Source organism: Phalacrocorax carbo, unplaced genomic scaffold, assembly GCF_963921805.1.
Source record: "Phalacrocorax carbo unplaced genomic scaffold, bPhaCar2.1 SCAFFOLD_60, whole genome shotgun sequence".
Taxonomy (NCBI): domain Eukaryota; kingdom Metazoa; phylum Chordata; class Aves; order Suliformes; family Phalacrocoracidae; genus Phalacrocorax; species Phalacrocorax carbo.
The window spans coordinates 604,789-629,747 of record NW_026990329.1 but is presented as its reverse complement, the minus strand read 5'-3'; the positions used below and the strand labels follow the sequence as shown (position 1 = coordinate 629,747).

Genomic DNA, 24,959 nt, shown 5'->3' with positions numbered 1-24,959 from the left:
CGGCCGTGTTGTGGCGCAGAGCATGGCGGGAGCTGTAGTCCTTGTGGCGGGGGGCTGCCGGGCGGCCGTGTTGTGGCGCAGAGCATGCCGGGAGCTGTAGTCCTTGTGGCGGGGGGCTGCCGGGCGGCCATGTTGTGGCGCAGAGCATGCCGGGAGCTGTAGTCCTGGCGCAGTGGCTGCCGGCCCTGTCACGTGGCTCGCCGGGGCGCGGCGGGAGGCGCGGTGTTCCGGCGCTCGGGTGCCGGGCGGCCGTGCCGCGTACGGTAGGCGCGGTGTATTTTTGGGGTTGGATTCGTGTTGATTTCTGGGGGCTTCCAGGTGCGGCCGCTCCCCGAGAAGCGGTGAGTTCCCCGGGAGCTGACAGAAGGGAAGAGGGAAAGGAGGAGGACCTTTTCCCCCTGCCCAGGGCGCAGATGATGGCCGCCGCCTCCCCGGCTCACCGGAGCTCCCGCTCAGCCTCCCCTGGCCCCCCCCTTGCCCCGTGCGCCTGCCCCCAGCCCCGGCACCTCCCCGTAAGCGTGCTGCGTAGCCCTTGGCCGCCCCCAGGCCCTGTCGTGAAGGCAGCGAGCCGGCCCTCGAGCGCACTGGATTCCCCCTCGGCGCAGGGGCCCTTAGCAGTAGCGCGGGGAAGGGGCGGTGTGTCCAGAAGCCCCTGCGCAAGGAGGGGCTTTGGCCAGGGTCGATCGACGGTAACGACGGTCGCTGTTTCTTCTTTCCCTCTCCCAGAGACCGTGCTGAGGACGTGGTTGTCTGTCCTTCCCCCGGGGATGCCGTTGACTGCGGCCGTCTCAGGCTTGCGTGGCTTCTCTCTGCCCGGTGTTGCCATCCTCGCAGCGCGGGGGCGAAAAGGGACACACAGAGCCCTTCCCGGCTGTGGACAGGAGCTGCCTCGGCTGAAGCTGGAGACGCCAACGAAAGGTAAAGCAGAAGAAACTGAAGGCGCTCTGGCTGCCAGCTGCCTTCCTGCCGCAGGCAAGAGAGAGCCTGTCCCTGCAGGTGAGGGAGGGAGGATCCCCCTTCGTAGCCCGCAGCGGGCCAGGCCACCAACGTGCACCGCAGGGTCTGTACGCGTAACCGGGAGTTGGGTACGGGCGTGTAGTGCACGAGCGAGCTAGGCTACGTGCCTAGGAAGCCTCATCTCGTAAGAGCGGTAAGACACCCATGTATCCTCTTTAGGTGGAGGACGGCCTAGAGTCTGGAGCTGCAGAAGAGGCAGGGCGGAGAGGAGGGGAAAGAAGCATCTGAACGGCTAAATTGTGCCAGCAGCGCTGAGAGCGAGAGTCGCGGTGAGTCCTGGGCCACTGGGGCCCCGTTGCCTCTCTTGTGCATCCTGGGCCCTCCCTGTCTCTCCCCTGGCCCCCTCTCTTTCCTTACCTGCTGCAAAATTATTTTTAGGTTTTTTTTTTTGCGTCCCCCCGCCCCTTCTTTCTCCATCTCGCTCTGAGTGGCTCCCTGCCTCCCCGTCTTTTTGGTCCTCCCTCTCTCTGTCCTGTAGCCTGTGGCTACTTGTTCTTTCTCCGCCTCTCTCTGCCTGGCTCTGGCTCAGTTTTTTATTTTATATTTATGGAGAGAGCATCGGGCGTCCTCCTGTCTTTGCAGGGCTGACCCTGAGGAAGTGTGGTCCGTCGGTCGATAGCATGAATATATATCTATTTTGTGGGTGCACAAATCCTTTTCAGAGTGTCAGAGGGTAAGGGTTTTGTTCTGTTCAGCGTAAACATTGTTCTGTTTGGTGTATTTGTCGAAGATGAGAGTTTAGTGGGGGAGGTAGTCAGCTCTCTGGCTGGTTTGAGGTGGGCTATACGTGTTTGTCGGTCACCTCTCACCTGCCAGTTGTTTTGAACTAGTTTTATCTGGTTTTCCTTGGGAGTCACAAGGGGTTTGGGGCTCCCCGGTGGCGGGTGCTGTGGCCAAAAGAGAGAGCAGGGTCACAGAGTGCCTCATATATGGGGCTGGCCTCGGCCATCTCCTGCACAAACTTCTGGTATGTAGCGATCGGGATTTGATTTCCTGAAGGAGAGGATGATGGAGCTCATCATAAGAGCATAATCATTTTCTCTTCCTTTGGCAGTACGGGCACCCGAGGGCCAGCCTGCTTTTGAGGAACAGCATGAGGATGTCGGTGTCGATGCTCAGCAGTGGAAGGAAGCTTCTTTTGGAGGCCAAGAAGATGAAGTGGAGTACTTATTTGTTGTGTTTGATTTTCATTGCGGGGATGGGGAGGGGTGGGACATGGAAAACGCGGTCCCAGGCAGGGGAGGTGTCTATGATGTGGGAGGCCGTGAGAGAGATCATGGACGCTGCTGGACAGGCGTTAGAACCCGTTGCTCAGGTTGGACGGACCCGGCAGAACCACTGCACCATCTTAAGTAACGCCTGCTCACATACTGAGATTTTGGTAGTTGCCCCCACATCCCCGTTGGCTTTTCCTCGTCGAGCTTGTATTTTGGCAAGAAGCATCTCTCGTTAAGCGTTTGGGTCTAAGGGGTGTCCACGAGGCTACGTGGTGCCCATCCCCATGAGATTTTGTGACCATCAAGTGATATTCAGCATCCGTCTTATGCCCGTCTCCTGTAACTACTCTGCAGTTTTCACTTAAGGCTTGATAGCGCAGCGTTAGCTGAGGGCGGCATTTCCCGCGCTGGCCCCGCCACGCCGACGGCGTTTCCCCTGCCGGCCGCTGTCCGTTCCCTGTAACTGTGACTCTTGTCCTGGCAGAACCTTTGCCAAAGCCGCCTTTGTGCTCCACAGCAGTCTGTTTTCTGTCTCGAGTATGTTTCTTTTCGGTATCGGCTACCCCAAAGCTGTGTACCGTTGGCTCAGGTCTCTCCGTGAGCTTCTGTGAGTAGAGAGAGCCTTCCTCTGTTTTTATCGATGCGTCTCCTGGGGTGGTTTTTTGTTGTCCTTTACAATTTAGTTTTGTCCCAGCTACTGAGGTGTTAATTTAGCTGCTTCGTACCGTTCCCGATACGCTTGTATATTTCCACGTTTCTTTTCATGTTTTTTGTCCTTTGAGACTGATTCAGTTCTGTTAAGGGACTGAGCGAGAGAGAGCGTTGAGGTGACTCCGAATGGTTGATGGTTTTACAGTAAATGATTTACTTTATAACCAGAGATAATTTTTGAGAAGGGGCTCTTAAAAGATTTCATTCTGCTTTGCCATTCCGCTGGCGTAGATGAGCCCCAGCCTTTCTTCGGGAGGCTCATTCTGCTCCTGGGCTTCTCTGGTACTGTTCCTTGAGTTGGTTGCAGGTTTTGAGCTGTCTAAGCTCTTTGGGTAGGTGTGTTTTGACATTTAGAGAGGGGGAGGTTTCTGGCTGAGGTAAGAGAGCAGTCAAAGTTGAGCAGCAGATATATATTAGGAAGTATACTTGTACGAGCTTTTGTTTTTCCTCGGGTCAGTAAGTTTGTGTTGGATGTTCAGGGGTAGCAAGATGGTCTAATAGTGTGTTTTGGATTGTTTGGTTTTGTGGGGGTGTTATGGTTTTGTCTGGGGTTTTTTTGGTGTTTTGTTTTTGTGTGTGGTAGGTTTTTTGTTTGGTTGGTTTTGCAGGAATTTTATGACTTGGCCGAGGGTAGAAGCGTATATTTTTCCCACCAGTTTTGCCTGTGTGTTGTGCAAGTTGTTGACGTTATCTCTCAATAGGACTGATGCTGAGATGCTGCGGTAGGGGTTAGGGTGAGCGTGTTGTACGCGTCTGTATGTGGAGCTCTAGCCTTCCTTCAGAAAGCAGCGGGGACGTAACGCATAGTGTGTGTCGGGGTACGGAACTGCTCGTCGCCTTTCCCGATCGCCCGCAGAGTACCACGTTGTCCCGAGAACCTTTGCAGCTTGCGGCAGGTCCCTCGTAGATTATAAGCATCAGGGCTTCCGTTATTTTGTGGGCCTGTAGAGAGCACGGAGTCTGTGGGAAGCCGGAAGGTGGGAGGTGCTCGCAGAGCGCGGGGCAGAGGTGGGAAGGGCAGCTCCCGAGGAGCGGCTGACAGAGGGGCTTTAGGGGTGCAAATACAGGGCGGGAGCTGTCGGGAAGGAGTGAGGTTCCTTCCCTGACAGTTCAGGAGGAGAGGAGGGGTTTTTGAAGTCTTGGTACCGGGGGATGGTTGGGAAAGGGGTGTTCAAGTGTTAGCTAATGGTCGCGTTCTGTGTGCAAGCAGCCTCCGGTAGCCCAGTCTCCTTCCCCGTATGTGTCAGCGCGGCCGCTCGAGCGTGCTGTCTGCCGAGAGGTTCTCCACGCGGCTGTTCACGGAGTCGCTCAGGAGTGAGTTACCTACAAAGGGAGAGTGTGTCACTACACCAGCCACGCCCGTTTGCTTCCCGTACTGCTTTTGGTGTTTGCCCTATCGGTGTAATTTTTGTGTGTTGCGTGGTTTGACTTTTTCTTGCACTTTAAGTCATAGGTCTAGGGTTAAGCAGGACAGTCGAGCGAGGCGTGGCAGCAAAGGCGAGCAGATGGCGTCGTGTGCTGTGACGGGGCGGGCTGTGCGGTCACTCGTCTGGGATTTCTGCCTTTGGGGTCTCTGTGTTGCCAAACAAGTCAGTCAAAAGGATTTGTTAGTTTGTTTTGCGTGGTGAGCTCTTGCTTTTGGAAAGCAGTGTCTAATATCTGTGTGCCTCTCCGTATTTCCCCAGAAGTGGGCCCGGCATTGAAGGTGACAGTTCCCAGCCATCGGGGACGGACCGAGTATGCGAGCAGGTGCCTGACGCGGCCACTGACCCGGGAGGCACGGATCGGGAGGTGAGGGAGCCGTGTTGGCATGGTAGGGGAAAGGATGAGTCTGGAATGTGGCTGTTGGTGGAGATGCACGGCAGGGAGCCGGACACGGGAGGGAGGGGGCGAACAGAGCATTGTGAGAAGGTAGGTCAGCACGTGACAACGGAGGGGTCGTGCAGTGCGAGCACCTATGTGACTAGTTAACGAAGGGACTCACAAAACTACATGCAAAGCGGGATGTCTGCCCCGAGCTCGTCGGGCAAGGTGAGCGATGAACAGGAAACTGTAGCAGCGGTTATTTTTGAGGTGTGGAATTGTTTGTGAGCGGGCGGCCGCTTCCAGGCGCAGCGGTCACCTTGTCTCTCTGGTTCTCTAGGCGCCGTAGGTGGCGGCGGCCACGACATCCAGCCTCATTAGAGCGTGGGCGAGCGGAAGTTCACGGCGCTTCCGAGGAGGCTGTCGTTGCGGAAGTGGCCGGCGTTGAGTGGTGCGACGCTGAGTGATGGCACCGCACGTTTGGAGATGAAGAGTGTCCGTGTGACCGCAGCCCCATCCTACGTAGCCTGTGTGGCCTTTTTAAAGGATGGCTTTTGAGCCCCCGGATTTGGAAGCGAAGCTGAGGGGCCGATGCGGTCTTTGTGCAGGTGGCCGGTCGGTTGCGGGAAGCGCAGGGGGGGCAGGCAGGGGTTGTCAAATCAGTGGAGGGGACCGTTCAGAGACCGGACACGTTTGGGCCGAGAGAGGTTGTGTTGTCCTTTCTGCAAAACAGAAGCATCTGCCAGGCAGGGGAGTTCCTGCCTGTGCTTGTGCTGTTGTGTGGATTTTGTAGTCTGTCTTTGTTCCTCCCTGTACTCGGGTCTCGATGTGTCTGTTCTCCGTGCTGAGCAGGCACCTAGGTAGCAATATTGAGGGTTTTGCAAGCCCTGGCTCATCGGCATAATGGTAACCGAGAGCTTCCATTCTCACATTTTAAGTCTACTGCATAGATTTGTCTTGTGTCTTAAATATTAGACCTTTATAGAAGGTCGTCTTTTTGCGGCGGTGATTAAGGCGGCCTCAGTACTGCTGCTGAAGAGCAGTCTGAATACGCAGGGCCCTTTTCTGGGACCTGTTCCCTGCACCTGAACGTTCTGAGGTCTTTAAGAGCGGCTCGTCGCTCGTGCATCGTCCTAGTTGTGGGTATATGGTTTTTTCGCAGGTGATGATGGTACGTGACATCTCCGCGGATGCTATAGCTGCTTCCTCGCTGCCCTGCAGATCTTCTCGCCCGGTGGCATCTCTGGGCCGGAAGTCCGTGGTCTCGGTGAGAATTTTCTGAGGTGCCGCGATCACGTCGCTTGTAGTATTTGTGAGCAGTGTCGGTCCGTGCACGTCGATGCCTGTGTCAGAGCTGCTCCTCCGCCTGGGGGTGTAGCAATGGTAGAGCGGGGGAAAGAACAGCAATAAGAGTATATGGTTAACGTTAATGTGCGTAGACTGTTTTGGCAACGCCCGTACAACCCTCGTTGGAGCGAGTGGCCGTTGGCAGCGGGCGAGGACGGTAATTTCCGGGGCGTTTTGTGGGTGCCGAGGGGATGACCGTAGCCGTCTGGGAGAGGCAGCTAGAGTGCTAGCTGAGCAGAGGGCATCTCTCAGCTGTTCAAGCTTGTACGTGCGTGGGGCTTAACATTTGATTGAAGGTATTTCCTTTAATGGCATGCAGTAGTTGGGCTCTAGATGGTATTCCTACGTGGAAGCAAGACCTGTGGAATGGTTAAGCTGTTGCTGTGCGTCCAGGTGACTTGTTCTATCATGCTGTTCTTGCAGAGGATGAAGATGGAGCTGTGCAGGGTGATAGAGCAGAGCTGAGTAGAGCACACTAAGGCGGCGGGTCCGTGTGCAGGATTAAAGGGAAGATGCGACTGAAGGCTATTTGAGGAGCATTTCAGGTGAGCTGGGTCGCAGTGAGGAGGCTCATGGGGCTGGTGACTTTGTTCTCTTTGCTCTCAGGAGCACAGCGCTATCCCTAGGGGCTGGCAAGGTTCTAATTGTGGGGCCGGCGCCCATCGGGTGCCTCATTTTTTGCGTTACAGTTTAAAGTGTGGGTCACTCTGGTGTTTGAGGAGTTTCTGGGCAGTTGTCTGCGGCGTCGTTCCCAGATGCATGAACAGCTCTGCTCTGTTGCTGTCCATTTTCAGGGAGCGTGATTTCTTTCCTGCATCCTTACAGTCTTAGGTCTTGTAGCCGGGCTTCTTGTGCCTCCTCCCTCTCAGTTTTGAGAGGAACTTCTTGTCACGGGCCCTGACGCTCTTCTAATCTTTTTGGATCGCGTTAGGGCCTCCTTGCGTCACTGTCAGGGTTCCGCAGGTCTTGTTGCTGGACGAGCTCTTCCGTCCAGTTGTCTCTCTGTTTGCCGAGAGCGTTCTCTCGTCTCGGAGGCGCGCAGTTTGTAGCGTTTCTCATAGCGTTGGTGTGTGCGTTTGAGTTTGTCTCGGACCGCCTTGCTGGCCCTGTAGAGTCGGGTAGGTGGCACAGCGATGAGAGGTTAGGGTTCATCTGTTGCTGTGCCAAGGCTGTTGGGGGAAAGGTTGTACCGTCATCTCGGATTGAGTGGCCCTCCTCAGCGGGCGAGGACCGTAATCACCGTGACATTTTGTGGGCTCGGAGGCCGTGACCGTAGCTGTCTGGGAGAGGCGGCTAGAGTTCAGCTGAGCAGATTACCTCTGCAGGGTGTTCAAGCTTGTACGTGCGTAGGGCTTCATGTTTGAAGTCATATGTTTGTTTTGATGGCAGGTTATAGTCGGTCTTCAGGAACCGTTAAGGTACTGCTGTGCAACCAGGCGACTTGTTTGGTATTGGTTTTGGAGATGCCGAGGGACGAGTCGTGCAGGGCGACGGAGGGGAACTGAGGGGACCGATGTAAGCGGGTGAGGTGGTGCGTGGTGTATATAGAGGGAAGATGTGACCGATGGCTCTATGACTCCGTTGCTCCTTGCGTTTGTCTTTTGGTTTGGGTTTGAAGTAGCGTAGCAATGAGCAAAGGAGGCAAGTCGAGCAAGGCGAGTGGTGATTGGTGGGCTGAAGTAGCAGCTCTTTTCTGAGGTGTTGTGTTGCTGGGGAAGTTATAAGCAATGCGTGTTGTTTGGGTGTTACGGACGGCGGGCGAGCTGGACACGGCACCTGGAAGTGGCGTAGCGTAGGCTGGGAGGGAGGCTGTCGAGGGAAAGGGGTGCGAGACGGGGATCGGTGCGGGCAGGCTGTGGCATCGGGCAGCATCTCGGGAGGTGCCTTTTCGCTTGGCTTTTTGCAGGTGCCGCTGGCAGGCTCGGAGCGGTGCTGCCGCGTGCCTATGAGAGGTCTGAGAAGGTGGGGCAGCGGCCAGCATCTGAGACCAGAGAATGCTGTGGTCCGTCGTCGAGCTCTTCAGTTTTGTAGGTAACACGTGGGCCGTCTTTGGAACGGCGTATGAGCATTAGAAGCGAGCTGGGTAGTAATGAGGAAGTCACGGGGCGGTGATTTCTCACGAGCGTAACGGTAGTTTACTGTGTGTTGATACATTTGGTGCCACAAGCGATGACGGAAGCGGGGTGTGATGCTGGAACCTGTGCAGAGCAGGTGAGCCGATGGGCATGTTCCTTTTGATGAGGGGGGTGCTCTGGAAGAGAGCTGTGTTGACCCGTGTGATACTTATTGCTGGCTCTGGTGTTTTTTGGGGTGTTTTTTTTTGTTGGTTTTTTTTTTCACGTGATGAAGAGGCACCTGGCCACTGCGAGAATATCCTGGTTAGCTGGTGTGTTTCTTGTTGTGAAAGGATTCATAATCTGGCCCATCTGAAAGCCCCACAGTGTGACTTTTGTTAGGAAGAGATCTTGAAAAATTGAGATATTTCTTATTCAGTGAGGTTGCATTCTATGAACTTGCCATCAGAGTGCATCTTAGAGACAATGTCTTTGTCAGTAGAACTCATCAGCACAAGACTTGCGAAGTACTGCTTTTTTTTCTAAGATGAAAAAATCAATGGTCCTTGCGGAGATCCAAGCACAGCACATACTCCAAATGTTGATGGCATTGGTAGTGCTTGGGTTCTCAGTTGTAACAGTCGAGATCCCATAAAAATACGGTTCCCCTGCATGCTTCGGTACAGCCAAACGCATTAGCATATCTGCCGGTCCTTCTTGGTAGCCCCATGTATTGCAACACTGGGGATTTGATTTGCGTGGGTTTTTGTTGTGGTATTTTTTTTCCCCAAAAGAATTAAAACCGTATCGGGGATCTCTTAACTCACCGATTCTTCTGTCATAAATGAAAGTTTAAAAAAAGCTAACAGCGTCTGATTTACGACGTGACTTGCGCTGTTTCAGCTGTAACTGCCGAGCAGATGTAGCGTACGATTTGTTAGGTGTAATTAAGCAGGTAGGTATTTGTTGTAAATATTTAACGAGGGGCGACTGAATGTTGGGGTGGGGGCGGTTTTTTCCTGCCGGTATTTTGAGGGAGCGCTCTTAAGTATTTTATTTCAGTCTCGCTTTGGATGCGCGTTTCCCTGGCAGTTCAGCAGCATCTCTCGGGCGGGGCAGCTGGGCGGACGTCCCTCCCGACTCCATAACACGCCAAAACCCCCCAGTCACGTTGCTGCTGTGTATTTTGGAGATAGATAATCTTATGGCGGGTGTGAACGGCTGTGTGAGTTAAATGAACGCAGAAGGAAAATGGAAAGCTTTCAGAGCCTAGACGCTCATATTGGATGTGCGTAAACACGCGCCCGCCTTCTCAGCACAAAGTGCATTACTGAGATTTATTCTTAATTTTTTACGTTACTCTTTCAAGTTTGACGCTTCGCTTCAGGCTTCATGGAGCCAGGCAGCAAGACGTGCGGCGGCAGGGCGAGGGCTGTAGCTGCTGCGGCGGATCTGTAAGCGGAGGTTCCGGTTCCGGTACAACTTTGCCCCGCAGCCTCACGGGGTTATCTCCCCGCAGCGGTGCCGTAAGGAAGGGATGAGACGTTTTCCAGCACCAGCCAGAGCGTTCAGTGTTACGCGAAGAATCTGTTCAAAACGGTATCGGTTAGTCTTAATACCGTTTTCAAGTGTTCCAGTCCCTCTAGCTTTTAAAGGAGGTGTTGTGTTTTGACATGACCCGTTTGCCCAGAATCTTGCTGCGGCTCAATTTCCTTCCTATCCCTTGTGCTGACTGAGTTCCTCCATTTTCTTCTGTGCTATTTTATTCACGTGCTGAAATATAGTTTGGGATTTCTGTTTTTCAGATGTCTTCTGAGTGTCTCGTGATGCTCAAGAGATGCCCCCCGGCCCGGGTTTGCCTGCCGGTCGTTAAGCGTGGTGAAGGTAAGGGGCCATCCCTCTGCCTGGGGGCTCCCGGCTCTGTCTCCAGCGGGTGCCCCGCAGGTGCGGCCGCGAGGGCTGCCTGGTGGGGAGAGTCGGGGCCCCCAGGGGCCGGGGCTGTTTGTCGCCCCGGGGAGCCCGTCCCAGCGCGGGAACATGTCCGAGCAGAGCCCGAGAGAGACGTGACACCGTCCTCTGGCACGCTCCCGCTCCGCCGTGGGGCGGCCGCTAGCCTGCGGACAGGGGCTGGGGGGGCTGCAGCTGTTTGGGGGGCTGCCCCACCTTTTAGATTTTAGCAGAGCTCCCCCTTTTCTGGGGGGTGGGGTGTGTGTGTGTGTGTGTACCTTTGTAAATGGCACTATTAAAGTAATGAGCTGCAGGTTGGAGTAGATTCCCTTGTTTAGTGCCCTTCTTGGGGGTGAATAAAATTGGGGGGGGGGGGGGGGGGGGCGGTGTGATGATGTCATGCGGGGCGCCCCGGTGTCACTGGGGGAGCTGATAATGCGTCAGAGGAACAGGTGAGTGGGGGCGTCATGTAGGGGTTCCCCCCCAAAAAGGGGGGTTGCAGCCCCAAAATGCCTGAAAATTGAGGGGGGCTATTACAAAAACCTCTTATTTTATATATATTGACATGTCATATTAATTGATAGATGTATAAAGGGATTTTAAAATAAGAACTTCTCTCTCCTATATTATATAACGGATTTCAGGATACAAAAATTCTACATTGAGATACAGGGTTTTAAACCACAAAAGTAACTCGACTGTCTAAATATCTAAATTAAAAAATAAAGGAGTTTAAAATGAAGAAAAAGGATAGATGAAGGAATTCAAAGCAGAAGAAAGTCTGGCTAGAGCGAGCATCTACGCTTAGTGTGTGTTACATAGTCTAAGCAGATGTGTAATCTAAATAGAGGTTATATAGAGTGAAATAAGCCTAGGTATAACTGTAAGTAGATGTCTAAATAGAGAAGTCGAAAAAGATTGAAGTGTCAAAGGGTAAGTAAGCAGATAGCTAGCCTAAATAGGTGGTTTATATACGTGTTAATATGGAAGTCTGAACAGGTATGTGTAAATAGATATGCTGTGTAAGTGTAAATAGCCTAAGTAGGTGTAAGTGTAAATTTAATAGCTAAGTCTAAACAGGTGTTGTATGTAAATGTAAAATAGATAGTATATATAAACTATAGATGTACTCTGTAAGGATGTGTAAGTAGACACACAAGTGCAAATGTCTATGCTATATAAGGTTTTAAAATGCAAAGAAACCATGTTGATAGAGATGTTTATAGAGAGGATTTAAAAATTGGACACACACCCCACCCCCACCCCCCAATCAACTGAAGACACAAAAGCGCTTTCAAATGCTGCCCCTTTCCCGTTCTCCTTCTCCCATCCCGATTTGGGGCCGATTCCCCCAGATGGGGACTTCCCCCTCTGGGGCTGCGCAGGCAGCCTGGGAGCTGCTGCCAGGGCAGACAAACACCCCAAAGCCCCCAAGTCTGGGTCTGCAATGGGGGGTGAAAAACCCCAAACAGGCAAAACACCCAAACAGGTTTGGGGGAAAGAAAACAATTGGGGGCTCCTGGGAAAGCCCACTCCTGCTGGGTTTGTGCAGCTGGAAAGGGGGGGGGGGGGGGGGGGGGGAAGCGGTGGGGGGGGGGGGTGGGGTGGAACCCCACTAACCATTCTCATGCACAAAACCAGGAGCAAAAATCACCGATTTCTTTGTTGTGGAAAGGGCCAAAGAGACCCAGAAGTGAACCGTTTGGAAAAGCAATCCCAACTTTGTTCCTTTGGCTTTTTTTGCTTTTCCATAAGGTAAAACCCCCAAAAACCCCAACAACAAAAAAAGCCAAGCCATCCAAACAGAAATCAGCACCACCAAACGACCGCCCCAAAAACCCCAAATTGGGGAAAATTTGGGGTGAAACGGCAGCAGTTTGAGGGGCATTGCTGGGGCTTATCCGGAATGGATTCTCCGGAGTGGGTCGGTTATCTGGAGCGGATCATCTGCTGCAGGTGAGCCCAGGTGAGTTGCCCATTGTGGATTATCCTGGGGGGACCCCCCTGGTGTCAGTCATCCCCATGCATGTTCCCCATGGCGTGTCTGCCCAGACATGCCCCTGTCCGGCAGTGTCCGCCTCCTCCCCCGCCCTCCCTCTGCGTGTGTCTGTGCCCTCCCAGACGCTGTCCCCTGAGATGGCCCCCCTGCATGACTTTTTTTCCCCGGTGACATTCCTCCCCCCCGCTTCCCCTGGCCTCCTGTTCTGTGCTCGCTGAAGCCTCGTGCTTACGCAGGATGAGCAGTGGCGAGGCGAGGCGCTGCCAAGCCAACGAAGCCCAAGGCTCAGCAGCGCACAACTCCTTTGCAGGGCAGCCGCTGGCATCTGGTCTGCCTGGCTGCCCTGTGCCCCGACGCACAGCTGCCCCCCTCACCCCGGGCAGCCTGCCTTCAGAAGGGCAGCTGTGTTCCCCTGATGGATTTTCTTCTTTAACCCTCCAGGACCTGTTGACTTGCTGCTCTCCCTGTCCCAGCCCTGATGCCGCAGGCCTACAGCAACTGATGGGGCTTACTCCGGGCGGGTGTGGGGGTGGGAAAGGGGACCTTTTTCCCCAGGTGGTTTGTGCTGCTTCTCCTCCCTCGGGCGTGGGGTGGGGGCGAGTGGGGCAGGCGGGAGGACAGTGCGCATGCGCAGTGGCGCCTTTGCTGCTCTCTGCTGCCACCGTGCGACCAAGGCGCGGTACTGCAGGCGGGCAGCCGCGCATGCGCAGTGGCGCCTTTTTCTGCTCTCTGCCGCCACCGTGCGGCGAAACCGCGGTACTGCAGGCGGGCGGCCGCGCATGCGCAGTGGCCACCTGTTGTTTTCTGCTCGCTGCTTTCACCGAGCGACCGAGCCCCGGGACTGCAGGCGGGAGCTCCGCTACCCTGGTAGAGATTTCCACCCGCCCCTTATCCGATCGCGGCAGTCACCGGTCGATCAAAACCGGGTACGGCAGACGGGAAGCCGCCCGTTCCCGAGGGGGAAGTTTTCCTCTGGCCGCTGCTGTTGCCGTGCAAGCAGATGCTGGTACTGCAGGCGGGCGGCCGCGCATGCGCAGTGGCGCCCTTTTCTGCTCTCTGCCGCCACCGTGCGGCCAAACCGCGGTACTGCAGGCGGGCGGCCGCGCATGCGCAGTGGCGCCCTTTTCTGCTCTCTGCCGCCACCGTGCGGCCAAACCGCGGTACTGCAGGCGGGCGGCCGCGCATGCGCAGTGGCGCCATTTTAGCTCTCTATCGCCACCGTGCGGCCAAACCGCGGTACTGCAGGCGGGCAGCCGCGCATGCGCAGTGACGCCCTTTTCTGCTCTCTGCCGCCACCGTGCGACCAAACCGCGGTACTGCAGCCAGCAGCCGTGCACGGGCTGGAGCGACATTTCGCCGCGCTCACTTCTCCACGCCACTTAGTGACACCCCCCCCCCCGCTACCTGGTGACGGCACCGTGGGGGCTGGAGCCGTGTACCACAGCCCTTAGCGACAGGTGTTGACCCCTTGCGATAGCCCGGTGAGGGTGGTGCTGATACTCCTCGCCACGCTCTTAGCAACGGGCCCCGCCCCCGGCGATGGGCGGGCAGGCGGTCTGATGGCTGACCCACCTGGCCCCACCCACCTTTGCGACAGGCCAAGCCCCCTGGCGAGGGCCTGGTGGGGCGGGGCCGTGCTCCGGTGCTCCCCAGCACCCCCAGGTAGCAACAGGCCCCACCCCCTGGTGACAGCCTGGGGGTGTTGCTGGTGCTGCCTGGCCCCACCCTCCATAGCAAGAGGCCCTGCCCGTGGTGATGGTTCCAGGGGCATTGCCAGCGTCCCTTTGGACACACCCCCTTAGCGACAGGCCCAGCCCCCTGGCAACGGCCCGGGGGGCGGTGCCGGCTCTCTCCCCTTAGCGACAGGCCCCGCCCCCTGGCAACGGCCCGGGGGGTGGTGCCGGCTCTCTCCCCTTAGCGACAGGCCCCGCCCCCTGGCAACGGCCCGGGGGGCGGTGCCGGCTCTCTCCCCTTAGCGACAGGCCCCACCCCCTGGCAACGGCCCGGGGGGCGGTGCCAGCTCTCTCCCCTTAGCGACAGGCCCAGCCCCCTAGCAACGGCCCGGGGGGCGGTGCCGGCTCTCTCCCCTTAGCAACAGGCCCAGCCCCCTGGCAACGGCCCGGGGGGCGGTGCCGGCTCTCTCCCCTTAGCGACAGGCCCAGCCCTCTAGCAACGGCCCGGGGGGCGGTGCCGGCTCTCTCCCCTTAGCGACAGGCCCCGCCCCCTGGCAACGGCCCGGGGGCGGTGCCGGCTCTCTCCCCTTAGCGACAGGCCCCGCCCCCTGGCAACGGCCCGGGGGCGGTGCCGGCTCTCTCCCCTTAGCGACAGGCCCCGCCCCCTGGCAACGGCCCGGGGGGCGGTGCCGGCTCTCTCCCCTTAGCGACAGGCCCCGCCCCCTGGCAACGGCCCGGGGGGCGGTGCCGGCTCTCTCCCCTTAGCGACAGGCCCCGCCCCCTGGCAACGGCCCGGGGGGCGGTGCCGGCTCTCTCCCCTTAGCGACAGGCCCCGCCCCCTGGCAACGGACCGGGGGGCGGTGCCGACTCTCTCCCCTTAGCGACAGGCCCCGCCCCCTGGCAACGGACCGGGGGGCGGTGCCGGCTCTCTCCCCTTAGCGACAGGCCCCGCCCCCTGGCAACGGCCCGGGGGGCGGTGCCGGCTCTCTCCCCTTAGCGACAGGCCCAGCCCCCTAGCAACGGCCCGGGGGCGGTGCCGGCTCTCTCCCCTTAGCGACAGGCCCCGCCCCCTGGCAACGGCCCGGGGGGCGGTGCCGGCTCTCTCCCCTTAGCGACAGGCCCAGCCCCCTAGCAACGGCCCGGGGGGCGGTGCCGGCTCTCTCCCCTTAGCGACAGGCCCCGCCCCCTGGCAACGGCCCGGGGGGCGGTGCCGGCTCTCTCCCCTTAGCGACAGGCCCCGCCCCCTGGCAACGGACCGGGGGGCGGTGCCGGCTCTCTCCCCTTAGCGACAGGCCCCGCCCCCTGGCAACGGACCGGGGGGCGGTGCCGGCTCTCTCCCCTTAGCGACAGGCCCCGCCCCCTGGCAACGGACCGGGGGGCGGTGCCGGCTCTCTCCCCTTAGCGACAGGCCCCGCCCCCCGGCAACGGCCCGAGCCTGTGTTTGCTCCGCTCGGGGGGGGGGGCTCGGTTTGGGTGTTTTCTCTCCCCCCCCCCCTCCCGCGCCGGGAGCTCCAGGCGGCTCCCGTACGGCTCCCGGGGCCTTCCCCCCTCGGGGGGCTCGGCCCGCCCCTTTCGCGGGGCGCTGTGGGAAGGGCGGGGGCGGGGCCCGGGGGTCGAAGAGCCCCAGCCGGGGCTCGGGCAGCTCTCGCTGCCCCCGGGCTCCTCTGGCGCCGGGGCTCCCGTGTTCCCTCGGGCGGTCGCAGCTCTGGGGCTGTCTCAGCCCCCCGGGCAGGCGTGCTCTGGCGTTTAGAGAAGCGGAGGCGTTGCCTGAGGTAAGGCTTCCAGAGCTTGGCGCTCTTTGGCAGCAGCTGTACTAGAAAGGTCCCTTGTGGCCTGCTTTGCTTTTTTCCTCCCGGGATGCTGTTTTGGGCGCTGAGGGGGCGGTGAGGCGGTTTAGTGGTATGGTGTTCTGTTTGGGGTTTGGTTTTTGCTTTGCTGGTTTTCTTCCCCCTTGTGAGATCATTTTATTCGTTTATCATTTCACATTATCATTTACCCCGCGCCGTTTCCGTCCCCTCTGGGCAGCAGCGGATCCGCCGCTCGAGGGCGAGGAGCTGGGCCGACAACGGGCCGCTGCAGACTCTGGTCAGGGTACGAGGCTGCTCCCTGGGGAGCCGGCGCAGGGGGCGCGGAGGTACGCGCGGGCACTTGTCGGTGCCCCTGACCGGTGAAGGGGAGGTTAAATTGTAGGAGTGCAAATAAACACATATTATTTAGGGAGGAGTCGTGACTCAATTTAATCGCAGCTATTACTGAACAAACCAGGCAGTCATTATTCCTAATCTGTAATTAAAAAAAATATAAAGGCAGCCCTTTTTTATGCCATAAATAGAGTTGCGAGTCATTAATAGCTCAATCTAAATGCAGCCGTTATTAAATCAACTGCAGGCATTAATGACTCCTGATCAGAAACAAAATAAGGAAATTTTAGAATCTAGAATGAAAATCGACCCGGAAAGCTAAATTGGGAGCGGGTAGTACTGAAATTGTAACAGGGCTGTTAGAAAGTTCGGAGGCAGCGACAGCTCCTGCTTCCAACCCAAGCAGTAAACGAAGCTTTGGGTTCTTAAATGAAGAGAAATAAAGGTGAGCTGTTAAACAGTGGCTGGGTTCAAGCGTAGCTATTAAGAAAATTTGCAGGTACGGGTGATTCCTGACCAGAACTAACAATTCCAGAAGATTTAGATTTAAAAATTACAAAGCTAATGGAGTGCCACAACCGCCCGGATGTAACCGCAGCCGCTTTGGGGGAATGCCCCAGCCCCCCCCGCCACCGCTATTAATTACTGCCAAGGAGAGCGAGAGTGAAAGTAGAAGCGGTGCAGGTGAAATGCGAGCAGTACGCTTTTCCTAAGTCATCCCTTCGTGTCAGGAGAGGAAAGCAAATGGAAAGAAGATGTTTGCAGGGGGTCTGTGCTGGGTTACCTGCGCGTCTCTTCCGTGCATCCTTGAGGAGACATTTAGCTCCTGTTGGGCGCTCGCAGGTGGGGACAGGGCGAGCTGGAGGCAGGATCGGTGCCGGCACTGGTAAAGGGACGGGCAACGAGCTGAGAGAAGAGGGGGCAAGGGCTGAAAAAGGGTCTCCAGTTCTGCAGGGAAGGCAGCGGGATGTGACTCGGCAACCGCTCTGACGAGTGCAGGGTCATTCGCTGCGATGAAGTCGGGGTCTGTGGCTGGCCCGGAGAGGCAGCAGAAATCCCAAACTCTTTGCGGGGGTACCGGCCAGATTAGGGCAACACCTGAACAGTAAAACCATTTAGGGGAAGCAGAGCTGGGCTGCACCGCGTGGCCAACCTCCCTCTTCTCCGTGAGTCCCAAAGGGGCAGCTCCAAGAATGTGCTGAGAATTAATGTCTTGCGCTAAAAATGAGACGCAAGTAGCACCCACCCGTGAATTTTATTTTCTCTCTCGCTCTGCGGCTCCTGCCTGCTTGTCTCTCCTCAGTGCGCACCTGCACCTGTGCTCGGATGGGGCAGCTGAGGGAAGGTGCTGCCATCTCCCCGGCCCCGGCGGACCGCCCCTCAGCTGTGTCCTCTGTCAGGGAGCGTCGTCATCTCTCCTGCCCCCCAGAGCGTGTCCTGTAGTGGCAGACGCGCGGGCTTTTCCCTGCACGCGCATACGGGAAGGGAAGGGAAGGGAAGCACAGTGAGAGCTGGGCTTGTCAAAGCGTAATGGGGGTGGTGGGAAGCGTAGCTAGAACCGGAGAGCTACAGCACAAAAGCGAAGCGGACGGGACACAAAAGTAAAATGGTGCACAGGAATGCTGAGGAGAGAACTCCCGCAGCACGCAGGAAATCAGTGTCAGAATCTATTTTCTTCTGACTGCCAAATTAAAAATAATGGCACGCTTTGCAACGCCAAGCTCGCTCTAATCGTCTGAACTGTTTCTTTCCAGCCCCCCACCGCCCCCAGCACACCGTTCAGCCTCCTCAGCCTGAAATGCCTTGTTTTCCTGCTTTTTTTTTTTTTTTTTTTTAATGACAGGGCAACTTCTGTTCCCGAGGTGGTGCCTACAGTACAGCTATCTCTTCGAAGGCAGTTTGGTTTAGGTCAGAGAATGTTTAGCCTGGACTGAATCAGCCTCTGTTTCTGTTTCTGGAAATCGTCGGTCCTGTGCATCAAGCCCGGAAAAAAGGAAATATGAACCAAAGGACCTGGGGCCTGCAGGGCTAGGAAAATATTTGAGAAGAGGTTCAGCGGGGAAATGACTGTTTGTCTGTGGGGCGTCCAGGCAAGCAACCCAGCTGCTAGAAAGCGGCGCTGTCCCCAGGGTGGCCTCGGCGGTCCCGTCGGAGTCGGGGGAACAAGGACAAGGCAGGGGGAAGCATCTGGCCTGCCGTGTGGACCGTGACTGTACAAAGCACGTGTGATGCACTGCAAGTTTACCTGTTTAAACTGTGAGTTAAAGAAGGTGTGCAGTTGCTTTGTAAACAGCCGACGCTCTAAAGCTACACCCATCTAATTGCTAGCTGTATTAAATCTATCGTATTGCTGTTTCTGCATTAAAAAAGAAAAAAACCAACACACCTATGTAAGCACGTCTAAGTACAATGGAAAACCACTGTTTAACGCGTGGCATGTGCGGGTGGTTTTTTTGGGGCGGGGGGGTGGGGTGTATGACAAAAACCTGCGAGAGACACACGCACACACGCACATGTCATGTTTAGCGCTCACCTAAACCCAAAAAAGAAAATCCACTCTTTATTTTGCAGCATTAGCATTAGCTTCCAGCGCACAGCCTGAGCGCGCACCTCTGCTCTCACCGTCTGCTCCCTCTTCAACCGTGCGTGGCTGTCATCAGCTTGCACAGGCTTTGCTCGTGCAAGTTTCCGCGACGGCTTACGAGAAGGCAGGCAAACAGACCCAGCAAGACGCGTAGTGCCTTCCTCTATGGGCTCCGTCCAGCCTTTGTTAAAATGAGCAGAAAAGACATCTGCTGCTGCCTTTGCCCTGACTGACTCTTACAGAGAGCATCTGACTTGACCTGCAGCAAAGCGATGCCCCAGGCAGCAGCACGTATTGGCGCGGACCGCGGTTTCACCCACCTGCTTTACTGCGCCGGTCCTTTCCCACGGCCGATGCCGCAGATGTGGCGCGGCCCACCCCCAAACCTCTTTACGAGGGTTCCCTGGGCTCTGCAAGTCGCCTGCTGGACGTGTTGCTGATTCAGGCACGGGCAAAGTCAGCTTCTTCGCTGGCCTCGGGCCAGGGCAGCCCCGTACCTGAGGGAAACTGAGAATATCTCCAGCGAGATCTCACCGGGAGGCTGGGACCTCGTCAGTAGGGGAGAAGGCCAAGCGACTGACACTGAAAGGGAGCTCTTTGCTAGGCTGTAGATCGTAAAGTTAAAAAAGAAAACAAACCTGCCTTTTTTAAAATGCCCCCCTTTGAGTCTGCCACGTTTGATACAGATTTTTTAAATTGCAGGGTCTATCTCCTACAGGCCTCACGCAAAGGGAAGCGAGTACCTCTGGCTCTCAGGACGCGGGGGTCCCTCAGGAGCCCAGGTGCTCACGCCAGCCGGCATCTGGCACAGCACAGGGCAGGAGCTTTGGCAGTAGTACGTGAGCTGAGAATGAGAGTCCGGCAGCGCCGCACGCTTCTCCTGTGAGCCGCCGAGGCTCGCGCGCTGTGCCTTCCGCAAATAAAAGGCCAGAAGAGTCAGCATTTCTGCTAGTTCCAGCCTCATCCGCACCCTCGTCGGTGTAGCTGTAAGCAAGCGTCCCGTAGCGACTGGGAGCGTGGCAGCTGGGCTTCCTGCGCTGCCTTAGGTCGTGCCCTTGGAGAGACCCTTCTCCGAGCCCCGTGAGCCCCGGGGTGGGTGGGCTGCGGTGCCGTTCAACGCTGAATAGGCACGAAGGCCTGTAAACAAAATGTATTTATATCGCACCCGTACCCGGCAGCCAACCGCCGCTTTATTTACGTATCCTGCACCTCCTGCCGACGCTTTTAAACTTAGCCGATATTGCCGCAGTTTTCACTGACGGGGCAGGGGACTGCCACGCTGCAGGGGCAGTGTCTGGGTGTCTCTCACGGACACAGACGTCCTCAGCTGGGTAGGGACAGGGTGAGAGCTGGAACAACTCTGCTGACATGTACGGGCCGTCCCAGGGCAAGGCTCCTGGGTCTGGGGGCTGAAAGGCGAGCCGCGCTGGGTGGTTGGTGTGGGAGCTGTGGAGCAAGTAGGGGGGAAAAAAAGCAACAAGAAAAAACCATCCAAATGTTTCACAGCAGGTAGAAAGCTTGGCAGAAAGCAAACTGAATGCCGTAAAGACAAAAGCCGAAAGCCGGCTATGGACTGGACGAAAAGAGTCAGTGCCACGGAAGGAGGTTATTTCTTCCACTGACCGTAGGAGGCTTTTCTGTGAGAAAACACAACACCTCTTCTTTCGGCTACGGCGCGGTACCGCAGCAGTAACGGGCCAGAGCGTGCGAGCGCCTCTGGCAGTATCGGTAACGGCCGGGGCACGGCCGAACGGCCAGCCCACCTTCCGCACAAGGAGAACACCGTTCCCCTGGAACGCCACGCAGACCCAGGACGGGTACGGCGGAGGCCGAGCCCAGGCGCCCCCATTGCCAAGGACCACCTTGGCCTCGCAGCGTCTCACGCTGCGGGGTGTTTTGCAGGCCGTGGCTAAGCTCAGGCCCCCTGCTCGTGGCTGCCCCCGGCCCCCCGGCGCCGGTCGGGCCCCAGCCCCCAGCGCGGTGCGGCGCAGGGCAGCGGCCCAGCAGGGCGGCCCCACGGGCCCCAGCCCGCACCCCCCCCCCGTGCCTGCGGCCGGGGCCCCGCGGCCGCCGGCCCCTTCCTCCTCTGCTCGCTCCCGTCGCGGACGGCTCGGTACGTGTCACGAGCGGCAGCCCCGTTCAGCCGCTCCCGGAGGGCGCGCGGCTCTGCCCGGCCGTGACCGGGGCCCGCAGGGGTCTCTCGCTCGCCCGCTCGCCCCGAAAGGAGCCGGCCCCGAGCCGGCGCGTCCCGCCCCGCCCGGCCCTCGGCGCCCTCGCGAGCTGAGCGCGGCCCGGCCAGCAGGGGGCGCTGGCGCTCACCGGCTGGGCGCGGGGGCGGTCCGGCGCGGGGGCGGGGCCGGTGGGGGCCGGTCCTTCCGGCCGCCCTCTAAGGGCCGCCCCGCGGGGCCCGGGCTTCCGGTGGCGCGTGCGCGGCGGAGCGGAGGTGGGAGAGGTGCGTGGGGCGGCCGGGTCGCGAGGGGTCTCTTTGCGGTGCCGGGGCCCCTCTGCGGCCCGGCGTGGGAAGCCCGTGGCCGGCGGAGACTGCTCGGAGCTGGGCGGGGAGCGCCGCGGCAGTCCGGCCGCAGGCAGCCATCCCCTGCGGTGGCCGGCATCCCCTCGGGACTCCTGGAGGCCTGGCGGCTCCCGATCCTCGTCTGCGGCAGCCGCCTGAGAGAGCAGCGCGGCCGTAGCCGGGGGCCGGAGAGCGCTGGTGGGTGAGTTCGGGCAGCGGTGGGGGCTCCTTGTGGGCCGGGGGTGGGGGGGGCTCCGTGCGGGCCCGACCCTGGGCCGGGCGGGGGGGGGCTCCGTCGCGCCGGGCCTGGGCCGGGCTCGGTGCCGGGCGGGGGGAGCTCCGTCGCGCCGGGCCCGGGGCCGGGCGGGGCGGGGGACGCCTCCGTCGCGCCGGGCCCGGGGCCGGGCGGGTGAGGAGGGGGCTGGCTCCTCCGTGCCGGGCCCGGGGCCGGGCGGGTGAGGGGGGGGCTGGCTCCTCCGTGCCGGGCCCGGGGCCGGACGGGGGAGGCGGGGGCTGGCTCCTCCGTGCCGGGCCCGGGGCCGGGCGGGGGAGGGGGGGGCTGGCTCCTCCGTGCCGGGCCCGGGGCCGGGCGGGGGAGGGGGGGGCTGGCTCCTCCGTGCCGGGCCCGGGGCCGGGCGGGGGAGGGGGGGGCTGGCTCCTCCGTGCCGGGCCCGGGGCCGGGCGGGGGAGGGGGGGGCTGGCTCCTCCGTGCCGGGCCCGGGGCCGGGCGGGGGGGGGCTCCGTGACCGGCCCGGGCCCGTGCTCGTGCCGGGGGGGGGCTCCGTGCCGAGCCCGGGCCCGTGCTCGTGCCGGGGGGGGGCTCCGTGCCGAGCCCGGGCCCCGCAGAGAAGCCCTGGTCGGGCATCGTTCGCTTTTGCACAATGTAGGGCTTTCCCCGTTTATTTTCTGTGTACTGTGTTTTGGGCCACCTGAAACCCTTTGGCCGGGGAGGTTTGGTGCGGGGAGATGGCAGGTCTGGAGCCTGAAAGATCTCGGGTGGGGGGCGGGGGAGGTATTTTTGCCTTAAAACTCTGGGCCCACCTCGTGTGTCATGTCGTGAGTCTCGTGACTGTGGCAAATGGCTCAGTCGGGCGTTTTCTGAAAATGTATTCATCCCATGCAGATGTCATCGGGATACAGATCATCTGCATCTTCATGCTCTGACAAGACAAGATGCTGAGACAGGGATGAGCTCCAGAAGGACTGCTGAAAAGAAGAAAAAACCGCACTCCACAAAGTCATGGGGTTTATTTTTGCGTTTGGGGGGGCGGGGTGGCTTTAACAAAAGAGTGCAGTGTTGGCTGGCAGCAGCCTGCAGGGCATTTTTGCTGCCTGATCTCTCCTTTTCTTCTCTTCCACTCCTCTTTCAGGGCTGTAATTGTCATTTGGATAGTTTTAGAAGAGCAGTTAAGTTCCTCGCCTGTGTCAATGTGCTGGTAATACCAGGAAGGTGAACGCTTGAACCGGTCGGGCGGGTGGGAATAACTTGGCTGCAGGTAGAACTTCTGAGGGAAGACCAGCAAAACCAGGAAGCAAATAGCAAGTTCCCCAAAAATGTGCGGGTGTCAAGCACGTAAGCGTTTCATTGCCGAATGTTTTTGGGAATATGTTCCAAATGGCTATTTTTGGTAAACATAAATTTTCAGGAGATTCAGGGTTGTGTGTGGCAAAACATGTCCCTCTGTTTTTGTGTCCTGCCGCACAAACGGCGGGCGGCAGGGCTCTTGTTCCCCGCTCTCGATATTGCCCCAGCAGGGCTGCGATATTTAGACCTAAGTGGGGATGGGTTTAGGAGTGGAAGGAGAGAGAACGCCTGTGTTCTGTAAGGGCTGTGAATGCTGACCCTTTGTCTCCGTCTGCTGCTTTTCCTGTGCGGGTGATGAAGCTGTTTTACTTTTCTCTGTTGTTCCTGGTCTAAATAGCTGCAAGGCTGTCGCCGCTGTGGGTGTGCAATTTGTGTTGCTGTGTTTCTGTGGAGTCCTAGCCACGGCTCGCTTCTAGTGTGGCCAAGGGTCAAGGTAGGGCTTTCAGCTTAAAGCTTCAGAAGCGCTGCGCGCTGAGATGGGTGTAGGTGAAACTGCTGTTGCGCCTGCAGCTGTGCTCGCAGGGATGCTGGGCGGCTCCGCATCAGACCGGCGAGGTGCCCGTGGACCTCCGTCGGGCTGCGCCCTGGGTGCGCGAGCGTGCCGTGGGTTTGCTGTTCCGGCTTGTACGTGCGAGGGCTTAACGTTTGATTTAACGCATTTCCTTTAACGGCAGGCTGTAGTTGGGCTCTAGATGGTATTCCTACGGGGGCGCAAGAGCTGTGGAATGGTTAAGCTGTTGCTGTGCCTCCAGGTGACTTGTTCAGTAACACTGTTTTTCCAGGTGCAGATGGATGAGTCGTGCAGGGCAACGGAGGAGAGCCCAGGGGAGCGCTGTAAGAAGGTGAGTCTGTGTGTAGTACTGGAGGGAAGATGTGACTGATGGCTATAGGGCTCCATTATGGGTTTTACTCTTTTTTTTTTTTTTTGTGATCTGAGGGCACTAAGTGATGAGCCGAGCGTGATCTGGGCCCTGGAGGTGAGTCAGGCAAGGTGACGGGTGCTTGGTGGGCTGGAGTAGGTGTTCTTTTTCAGGTTATTCAGGATTTTTTTTCCCCTTGTCTTCACTTTCCCATCCCAATTTGGGGCCGATTCCCTCAAACGGGGACTTCCCCCTGTGGGGCTGCTTATGCAGCCTGGGAGCTGCTGCCTGGGCACAAAAATACCTCAAACCCCCTGACTCTGGGTCTGCAATGGGGGGTGAAAATACAGGAAGAATTCTGGTGGAAAGAAAACAACTTGGGGCTTCTGGGAAAGCCAACTCAGCTGGATTTGTGCAGCTGGAAAGGAAAAAAAGGGTGGTGGTGGGGAAGGAACAACCACCTAAAAGCACCCACCAACCATTCTCATGCACAAAACCGAAAGTGAAAATGACCATTTTTTGTAGGGTAAAAGCACAAAAAGTCCCCACAGAACTCAGTAGTTTGGAAAAGCAACCCCAATTATTACATTATGTAAAGAAGGCAGGGGAAAAAAAAGAAAACCAAAACAAAACCCTATCACAACCCTGATGCCACATGCCTACAAGCAGTTCCTGGGGCTTATTCTGCGGGGGTGGGGGACCCAACCTTGTTCCCCAGGTTTGCTGTGCTGCTTCTCCTCCCTCGGGCATGGGGGGGGCGGGCAGTGGCATGGACAGTAGCAAGCACCAGATTTTTTTAAGCAGTCGAGAGGAAAGGACTGAAATGCTCGAGACGCTTTGCTGTTTGGTGCAGAGGCAATGAACGGTGCTGCCGGGGCTGCGAGGGGGAAAGGTGCAGAGGAATAGAAGCTCTGTGGATGCAGCCAAGTTACGGTTTCTGGATGGTATTAATCGAGAAGAGTAATTCAGATAATGCTGCTGCCCAGCGACCAGAGTTGGGTACTGAGCCCGGGAGCCGCGCACGCGCGGTGGCGTCCCTGTGATCCCCATTGCTCTCTCCGCAGGTGACAGCCCTGCGATGCTGCGGTGCCTGCGAGGTGATGCCGCCGTGCTCGTTGCTGCTTCCTGGTAAGGAAAGGCCTCCTCCGCTCCTGCTGCAGCGTGGTGGTGTGTCGGACACGATTCCCTGTGTCGGGTGAGGCCTAGGGCTGCCGGTGAGGTGAGCGAGCCCCTTTGGTGGGTGCCGGGGTGTCTCCTTGTGTGCCTGCACTACTGGGGCTGGTGGGATGGGAAGCTTCAAACGACCTGCCGAGGCAGGCTTCTGGTATGCTAAAGGCGAGCGGGTGAGGGCAGCCCCAGGAGTTACCCGGGAGCTGATAGAAGGGAAGAGGGAAAGGAGGAGGAGGAGGATGACATTTTCCCCCTGCCCAGGGTGCAGAAGATAGCCGACTCCCCAGCTCACCAGAGCTCCCCCTCAGCCTCCCCTGGCCCCACTTGCCCCGTGCTCCT

General features: G+C 58.2%; 1 long non-coding RNA gene across 2 annotated transcripts; it reads left to right on the top strand.

The window, feature by feature from the left end:
* The first annotated feature begins 705 nt into the window (after positions 1 to 705).
* On the top strand, positions 706 to 24,685 carry LOC135311018 (uncharacterized). Of its 2 annotated transcripts, XR_010370920.1 has the most exons (4): positions 706 to 918; positions 1,177 to 1,286; positions 23,373 to 23,432; positions 24,515 to 24,685. It is a non-coding gene; the product is annotated as an uncharacterized LOC135311018 (long non-coding RNA). The 2 variants fall into 2 exon arrangements; XR_010370919.1 differs by lacking the exons at positions 706 to 918; positions 1,177 to 1,286 and adding an exon at positions 20,938 to 21,207.
* Positions 24,686 to 24,959: the final 274 nt, after the last annotated feature.